We start from the raw sequence: 9863 nt of genomic DNA, 5'->3' as shown, positions 1-9863 counted from the left end.
GGTGTAAACTATTTATCTCATTTATTTCAACCATTTGTATACTGTACTGCTTAGTTAAAGCAGACCAATTCTGCATTGCCAGCCAACACAGCCTCCTACCCCGCCATGGCGCCTGGCTGGCTGGAAAAGTCCAACTGCGGCTATTGGGACAAAACTGGGACAGGTAAAGTGAAGCATCTTCAGGCCTCTTTGTGGGTGGGTGAAAATCACTTATCCCCCCCCCAATATAGTCCTGCCCCCCCCAAGGTCTGCAGAACAGTGGACCGGGCCCCTGCTGAAAAAGTTTGCTGACACCTGGTCTGGAGGTAGACAGTCAGGTCATGCATCCACAGCAATGACCGGAGGAAAAATGACCACTGGGAGGAGCGCAGAGAGAGTTGCCCGGGTGCATGTACAGCTGCACAACTGGATGCTTTCATCTACCCCAGCTGTAACAGCTCTCCCACATCAGTCACTACAGCCACAGCCAGTGCTGCAACTTTTCAACAACTTGACCTAACCCCCAAAGGCACATGCCTCCTTCGTCTCCCAAGACAGATAGATGCCAGCAAAGTCAAAGCAGACTCTTAAGTGGTGTGCAAGTGACAGTCAGGCTAAAAATGACTTAAAACTATAAAGTAAGAGTTCACTTAAAAAGTCTGCTGGAATAAAGTTTTCAGTGAGTTCTCCAGGGAGGGAGCCATCCTAAGCACATGGCTCCTGGTGGATATACACAGTGTAGCTGAGCCATGGGGAAGGGCACTGACTCCTGTCAAGATCTCTATGAAAAGGCAGGGATAAAAGGTATATTGGACCCAAAGGGCATTGTAAATTAATACCGTAACCTTGAACCTGGCCCAGTAGCATTTTGGGTAGGACCTTTTTGAGAGCAGGGATGATATGCTGGTCTGTCCTCATCAACAGTCCAGCTACAGAGTTTTGCACCAGCTGGATGAAAATATAATAAATAATGTCAAATTTAATCAAGTGAGAGGAAGGGAGTCTAGGGTATCTGCAGTGGAAAAATTCAGACCCATGAGGTTCCTCCATGATAGTTGCAGCCATGCCCCCTCGCAGTCACAGACCTTTCTACAATTCTATAACCTTCTACGGTAATACAATAAACTTATAATTATTCAGTAAAATAATTATTTATCCATTGGATTCGTTCTTGTTACAATTGTATTTTGTAAATAAAGTTTATTAAACAGTTGCTGCTAAGAAAGACAACGAGCAGTGGATGGGGAACTGGAATCTCTCTAGATATCATTCAAGATGGTAATAACTTTATTTTTTAATGTTTTTAAATTGTGGTGAAGGACATTGGCAAGTTTCTTTGCACTGCTTCTGTAAACTACAGGTAGAAGTACTAACCACAGAGAAATTCAAGCTAAATGCTTTTAATGGGGATACTCTATAGACCACTGATGTGGTGCCCTCCAGAGGATTTGGACTACAGTTCCCATCAGTTGGAACTGATGGGACTTGTAGTCCAGAGCATCTGGACGGCACCATGTTAGTGAAGAGGGATCTATAGAAAAAACAATGTTAGATAACTTGTTAAGGGAAGTTTTTAACGACTGATGTTTTAATGTATTTTTAACCTTCCTTTGGAAGCCACCCAGAGTGGCTGGGAAAACCCAGCCAGATGGGTGGGGTAGAAATCTATTATTATTATTATTATTATTATTATTATTATTATTATTATTATGAAGGATGCATAGCAACCATCCATGTAGATCTCTATGGGTTGCCTTTCAGCTGGATCTACTATCTTCTGTGCCTGTATATGGACAAATAATTTGGCATGATCCAATATCTCCTTAAAGTTATGTTTCTTTTGAAGTTCCATTGTACATAACAGAACTTGCACCCTGTTCTCTTGAAGCAGAAGCACCTTGCATTTTCAGTGTGCCTAAATGCTTGGCTTTGGAACAGACAAAACAACTCCTCCTAGGGGTTCTTGCCATGCATCTTCTCCAGAGGGACCCTGGGGCCAGGAGATGGACTGGGCCAAAAGGCAGAAAGGTGGAGCAGATCCCCAGAGTGCCAGTGAGGGAAATTGTGCCTGGAAGTGGTTGCAGAGGCTGAACTGGGCTGAATTGGGGACTGGGGTGTGAGCTTGAAGTTTCTGACCCACAACCAGAGAGGCTGAACCTGTGAGTTTAGCACTGAAGGGGCTGTTAAATTTGCTTGAACTGAGGACTGTGTGAAGATCCCATGAACAAGGAAATCTGTGTGGCTGTGTGATTTACTTAAGATGAAGAACTGGGTGGAAAGCCCATACAGGCTACTGCAGAGGGGCTTGTTTCTGCTCTTGGGACTGTGAACTGATTTGCAAAGAGATTCTTTTCTGCAAGTTAGCAATGGTCCTGGAATGTTGTTACCGTATATTCCGGCGTATAAGACAACTGGGCGTATAGGACGACCCCCAACTTTTCCAGTTAAAATATAGAGTTTGGGATATACTCACCGTATAAGAAATACAACCCGGTGTATAAGACGACCCCTGACTTTTGAGAAGATTTTCCTGGGTTAAAAAGTAGTCATATATGCAGGAATATACAGTAATTCCTGCCCCCCCCTTTGTTTTTGGTGGTGGGGACTGGGGAATGCATTTCATTAGAATCACTCAGGTAATCTTTGCTCATTTGAAAGCTGTCTTTGAAATATAGACACTTGGGGTGTGTGGAATATATTTTTATTTACAGGTAGGTAGCCGTGTTGGTCTGCCGTAGTCAAAACAAAATAAAAAAAATCCTTCCAGTAGCACCTTAGAGACCCACTAAGTTTGTCATTGGTATGAGCTTTTGTGTGCATGCACACTTCTTCAGATATTTTTATTGATACTTATCCAAAGATTTACAAAAGTTCATACTCAATACAAAGTATCTTTTTATAATACACCACAATAAAATAAATACTTTAAAAATCTAATCTAAAAAAGAACAGGAGCAAAAGAAAAAGAAAAAAGAAAGCAAAAGAAAAGAAAAGAAAAAAGAAAGAGAAAATAAAATGGAATAAGATAAAAACATGTTCCTCCATCTTTCAGCTAAATATACAGTGGTGCCTCGCAAGACGAATTTAATTCGTTCCGCGAGTCAATTCGTTTTGCGAAAAATTCATCTTGCAAATTGTGGTTTCCCATAGGAATGCATTGAAATTTCTTTTTTTAACCATAGGAACGCAGTAATTAAATTTCAATGCATTCCTATGGGAAACCACGATTCACAAGATGAATTTTTCACAAAATGAATTCGTCTTGCGAGTCACCATCAGATCGCAAGACGCATTCGTCTTGTGAAAAATTCGTCTTGCAGGGCATTTGTCTTGCGAGGTACCACTGTAGTATTAATTACTCATTAACATCTAACTATTCTATTTTCTATAAGCCAATATTTTTCAATATTTAAATCCAGATATTACACATTCATTTTCTCTTTCACGCAAAAAGTCCATAATTGTTTTTGAAATGTAGAATAGACTGCAGTGTGTACCCAGAAGGAGACCGGAGACCGGGAGGATTCCTGGGAAATGAGAAATTGCTTGGTTGGGTTAAACAATGTCACTATTTTTGATTATGTGTTTTAATGCCTTTCCTATCACTTCTGTTGTTGTTTTATTGAGAGGTTTATCACACATCTGAGGTCAGATGTGATTTTCTAGGGTGGATATTGTTACGGGTTTGCAGGGACCAATGATCCCCTAAAATTCCTGGGTGCCAGCTTACCCCCATAACTTCTGAAATTACCAAATGTGCGGTTTGAAGTCCAGTCAGCCTGCTCAGGAGCTGAGCTTGAAGAGGTGCCATCCCAGAATAAAGATAGCAGAGTCATTATCCTGACAAAAGGTGATACATTCAGCATGAGACAAGAAAGGGGGAGGCTGCCAGGATAACAGGGGACATGATGTCACCACAGGAAAATGTGCCTTTTGCAGAAGGCTCTTGAAACAGAGGTTGCCAGGGTGATGGGGGGATGCTGACAGTGAAAGGGGATGGGTTATTTTCTGCAAAGACTGCTGGGAAGAAGATGGAGGAATAAGGCCATTCTCCATGTGGAAGAGGCAGCAAGCAAGACTGGCTGCTGGTTTGGACCCAAGCTTGCTGAAGCTATGAGAGGAGCAATGAGGGACAACCATGGGGCATAATGTTCTGCACCCTTTCCATTGAAGGCTTTTGTTGTAAATGTTGTTGTTGTTGTTTCAATTTATATACTGCCCTTTATCAAAAGATCCCAGGGTGGTGCACAACTTTAAAACATATTAATGATAAAAACGTAATAAAAAGCATACTGACAGACTAAACTACAGTAGTCATCATAGGTAGCGCTTTGTCCTGGATCTTAGGCAAGTCAATTGGAAAATTGCAGGTTTTTTGTAAAGCTCAACAATTTTGGGGCTGTCCTGGTTTTTACTTTGTGAAAAATATCAAAACCCTATCATAATAACAGTCATCTCCCCCACACTTTTACAGACCATAGTTATTTAATAGCCACAAGCCTGGTAAAGAGGAATGTTTTTGTCTGGTGCTTAAAGACGTAATGATGGCGCCAGGCGAGCCCCTCTGGGAAAAGCATTCCACAATTGGGGAGCCACCACAGAGAAGGCCTGTTATCTTGCTGCCAAGCTCCAAACCTCTCTGGGATGGGGGACATAGAGAGGGGCCTCAGATGGTTTATATGTGTAAAATAAACCATATTTCTTAAGGATAAGGATACTAGACTCTGCGGTGCCTTGATTTCCCAATGGGAACACAATCCCACATGAGCGCCTAGAACCCTCTGGCCTTTGTTGCTCGGCAGAGATTGGGGGTGGTGTGTAGACTCTCCTCCATTCACTCTGATTGGCTCTAGCCAGCACAAAGGGTGAGAAGAGTGTGGCTAAATATCTCCCCCTTCATGCTGAGTGGGTAGCAATATTGGAAACAGAGACCATGCTGCAGAAATAGTAATGTGTCTTGGAACCCCAGCCCCTGACATCTATACCTCTATGTCCTCCTCACCAACCCAAGTTTCTCAGGAGGCTGTTGGCAGGAATCAGTCTGTAGTACTGATGCTCTCATTGAAGAAAAGGTGATCTCAGTTCCTCTCTCTCTCTCTCTCTCTCTCTCTCTCTCTCTCTCTCTCTATCTCTATCTCTATCTCTATCTCTATCTCTATCTCTCTCTCTTCTGTGTGTGTGTGTGGTGACAGGCAGAACTTTTTTTTTTTTTTAATATAGTGATGAAGCGCAAGGAAGGTTATCTGAGGAATCGTGACTCACAAACCTTTCTGCCGTGTGACTCCAATATGTTGACAAGCAATTGCAGGAGAGAATGAATTTACTTTGGTTACTAGGAAGGCTGCAGGAGGCGTAACATTGATGCAGTGAGCTTTGGGAAGGAAGCCCTGGCAACCACATAGGGTTGTATATAATACCAGCCATTCTCAGAGTAGACCCGATGAAGTCAATAGGCATGATTCCCTTAGTGTCATTCCTTTCTGAGTAAGAACTGAGTGGAACTTAGTTGGATTCAAGCCCACTTTTCTACATCATGCTCAAATTTTGGAAGCAAAATGGTAGAATCATAGAAGCACATTGCAGGGTAGGAAAGTACTTCCAAGGCTCATCAAGTCCACCCCCTTGCAATGCAGGAATCATGGCTGAAGAATCTTCTACAGATAGCTATCCAAACTCTGTTTATAAACTCCGAAGAAAGGAGAGACCACGTCTCCTGAGCTTGTAGAATCATAAAACAATAGAGTTGCAGAGTTGGAAGGCCCCCTACAATGTAGGAATCACAGTTAAAGAATCCCTGACCAACAGCCATCCAACCTCTGTTTCAAAACCTCCAAAGAAGGTGAGCCCCTCACCTTCCATGGTAGTCCCCTTTGTCAAACAGTTCTTGGTTTCAGAAAGTTATTCCTAATGTTTGGTTGGAAACTTCTTTCTTTTCATTTGAGTCCATTGGTTTGGATCCTACCCTGTGCACAACCATCTTCCATGCTATTGCTTTTCAGATATTTGAAGACTTTCTTCTGAAATCGTGGCATCCAGAACTGGAAACATGACTCTAGGTGTGGTCTGACCAGGGCAGAATAGAGCGGTACTATGACTTCCCTTGATCTGGACACTATACTTCTGTTGATGCAGCCTAGAATAGCATTAGCTTTTTTGCTGCTGCTGCTGCATCACACTGTTGACTCAAGCGAAGCTTGTGGTCCACTAAGACCTCCAGATCCTTTTCACATGTCCCTGCTGTCAAGCTGGGTGTCCCCCATCTTATATTTGTGCAACTGGTTATTTCTGCCTAAATGAATAACCTGATATTTGTCCTTATTGAAAAGAGAGTCTGAAGGTTCCCCAGGTTGTCATTCCGAGGCCCAAATGGAGAGAATCGTTTTCACGTGACTTGATTGGTGGATTTACTGTCACAAGAGCTAGCAAAGTTAATTAATTACACTCCAGGTACAACATCTACTTACCATCAAGTTAGAATGCTATTAATTATTATTAACTAGGATTTGTACAACACACACCTGGCATGCAAAGTGCTTCATGTGCTTTATATCAATGATGGCTCAACACCTGTGAGCCACAATAGTACCAGTGCTCAGAGTCAGGGAACAAATTATGGGAGTAGAGCAAGGGTATGCACAGACATGCTCCCCCTGCAGGCATTCAGGATCATCTGGCTGTCCACCAAGACTGGAGTGACTTTCTGGATGTTGGTGGGTTCCAGTTCCTGTCAGCCCCAGCAGCCAGCATGACCAGTGGTCAAGCATGTTGAGGAACAGGCATTGTAAGTCCAGCAACATTCAGAAGGCACTAGGCTGCAAAAGGCTAGAATGGACAGATCCTTGGTCAGAACTCCTTGCCTGTGGAAAGGCTTTAGGCTAGAGTTCTCCTGGACAGGCAGGGTTGCATTTAGGCAAATTTTAGACACTGAACTTTATTATTACTAGTTTATCATTACTAAAAGGATTACTGTTATTTCCTTTGAGAAGTGATCTTTATACCATAAATTTTAAATTATTCTGACTGTTGAAGTTCTTACCATGAAATTGATTCAGTATCTTTAACGGAGGTGATTCATATTGTTGTTAGTTGGCTTCCAATTGTCTTGGGAGACAATGGAAGAGTGTGCCTTTGGAGGTCAAGTCAAGCTGTTAGAGAGTTACTGTGCCTGCTGTGGCTGTAGAGACCGATACGGGAGAGACATGTTTTATTGCAGCTGGGGCAGATGAAGGTGTTCTGTTTCACTGCTTCAGGTGCACCATGGCATTTCTTATCTCTGCACTCCTCCCAGCAGTCATTCCTCCCCTGGTCACTGCTGTGGATACACAACCTGACTGTCAGTCTCCAGGCACTGTGGCCATTCCCACATGGCAATATTCATGTTGCCAGCCTTCATGTCTCATTTGCAGTCATCTTTACAATGAAGAGTTGGTCTGCCAACAAACCTAGTGCCTGAGGCCAGCTCCATGTAATGCTCCCTAATAAAAAAATTGAATTTTTTTCACAATTAAAGACAATTTAAAACAGCCACCAACCTATTAAAGCATTAAAACAGGTGCACTTTCCCCTGCACCTCCAGATACACAACCAACTTGTCTCATAATTCTTTGTGCAAGGGTTCCTCAGGCAGCACCTGGTCCAGGGCGATGTCTGGCCGGCTGGGGAGGCTGAACTGGGCCCTTCAGTAGAAAGTGGGCAGGCCCTTGTGCTCCTCCTCCTCGAGCTTGAAGAGGCCCTTCAGGCCCCAAGTGTCGAGCATGGGACCTAGACTATCAGCAAAGATGGACTTGTCCATCTCCCTTTTCCAACTCCCAGCCTCCACACCTGCAACAAAAAGCCAAGACTGTTCTCTGTGTTGTGACTAATCTTCCTGGTGGGTACCTGCATTCAGATGGTACCCCCCTTGCTATACTTAGTTCCAATTTTGTTTTAATGAGCTCTTTTAATGCCTCACGTTGTTCAGCAAATTGTTGTTGTTGTTCAGCAAATTCCTTTCTCAAACTCCCTTCTCCCTCTCACAGGGGAGGCTCCATGTTATCTCCAGCCTGTTCAAATCGCAGTTCAGCTGCGTTCTTTGTCTCCTGCTCTTTTAAAAGGTTTGTAAGGTCTCTGTTTTTGCTTTGTGAAGGGCCCTTAGACATCTCCTTATCTCCTCTACTAATTTGAAAGCTAGTAGCAGGTCAAAAATTCCTCTCGCAGCCAGATTTCACAGGATGTTAGCCAGGTCTCCAAGATTAAGCAGCCACCTTCAGTAGCAAAACAACGTTAGCCAATGTAGATGTCACAGAGGCATCACTTCAAGTGGTTGTAAGTTGTCCACAACTTATTTACATAAAGCAGCATGCTCAAAACACAAGCCTGGTAGACCTCATCTTGGTATGGACATTAGCATCACATTCTCCTATACCCTTTTGGAGAGGTGAGCCATTGCCGTAGCTTCCTTGTCAATACACTTGTCCAGCTCAGCATCAACGGAAAGCTTGGTGGTTATGGTAGAGCCCAGGAAGACAAAATCATCCATTACTTCAAGCAGGTGGTCACCAGTGTTGATGCATGGAGTGCTGGCAACACCCCAGTCCAAGATGTCGGTCTTCACCAGGCTGATCGTGAGGCCAAACTCCATACAGACTTGGGCAAAATGGCTAATGACTGTAGAGCTTCATTGGAGTATACTGTCAAGTCTGTGTCATCTGCAAACAACATCTCTCAGATAAGGAGCCATCACACTTTTGTCTTGGCATGGAGACATGCCAGGTTGAACAGACCTCTATTGCTCCTTGAATGGAAACACACAGGCCCGGCTCTAGGTAAGGTCCCAGTGGCGCGGGGCGCCAGGGCGCAGGGCCGGCGGGGGGGGCGCTTGCGACGAAGTCGCGCTGCGAGGGCGGGGGAGCCGGAGCGTTCTTCGTGCCTCAGCGCCAGGGCGCCCGACCTGCTTGAGACGGCCCTGGAAACACATACCAGTTTCAGTCAAAGTGAAGGCATAGGTGAGCAGCAGGAGAGAGGAATATGCCAAAGAGAGTTGGGGCAAGAACACAGCCTTATTTCTCACCTCTCTTTATAGGGAAGGTGTCTGAGGATGAGCCTTCATATTGGATGGAGTAGCACTTGTTCTTGTGGAAGGACACAATCATATTGTGGAGCTAAGCTGGGCATCCTATCTTACTGAACAGTGTGAAGAGTCTTTTTTGGCTGATGAGGTCAAAAGTCTTGCCAGGTTTAAGAAGATGGTGAACAACAGGCATCTCTGCTATCAGCATTTCTTCTGCAGGTGGTGCAGGGACAAAATCATGTTGAGCTCTAAAGCTGCATTGACAGGATAGACCCTGTCAGTGAGTGACTGTAATCTGTTGAGAACTACACAAGCAAAGGCTTTCCCCACAGAATGCAGCAGAGAGATTCCACAATAGTTGTTACAGTCATGACAGTCACTTGTGGCCCCTTCCAACTCTTGTGGAGATGCATCATGAGGGAGGAATTGAGGCTGGCTTTCAGCACTTCTGTTAGGATTCCTCCTGTCCTGGGGCTTTACTACATGCCTGAGAGTTGATGGCGTTCTTCAGCTCATCAAGGGAGGGAGGGACTTCTAGCTCTTCCAAGAGAGGCAGAGTCTGGATGCTGTCAACTGCTGTCTCAACGACCATGTTTTCCCATCAGTACATTTCTTTTTTTAATTTTTTTTAAAAAAACCTTTATTTCATATTAAAATTACAAAAAGAAAATACATATAACAAAATACAGACATTACAGATAAATCAAACATTGCAGACATTATCTAAAATGTTATAGCATTGTTAAACATAATCCAATATTCCAAAACATAAACATAATCTTCAAACAGTCTCCCATCAGTACATTTCTTGATAGTGCTCTGTTCATTGCTTCGT

This window comes from Zootoca vivipara, chromosome Z2 (genome assembly GCF_965207765.1).
Source record: "Zootoca vivipara chromosome Z2, rZooViv2.hap1.1, whole genome shotgun sequence".
In the NCBI taxonomy this organism is placed as follows: Eukaryota; Metazoa; Chordata; class Lepidosauria; order Squamata; family Lacertidae; genus Zootoca; species Zootoca vivipara.
This window is presented reverse-complemented; position numbering follows the sequence as displayed.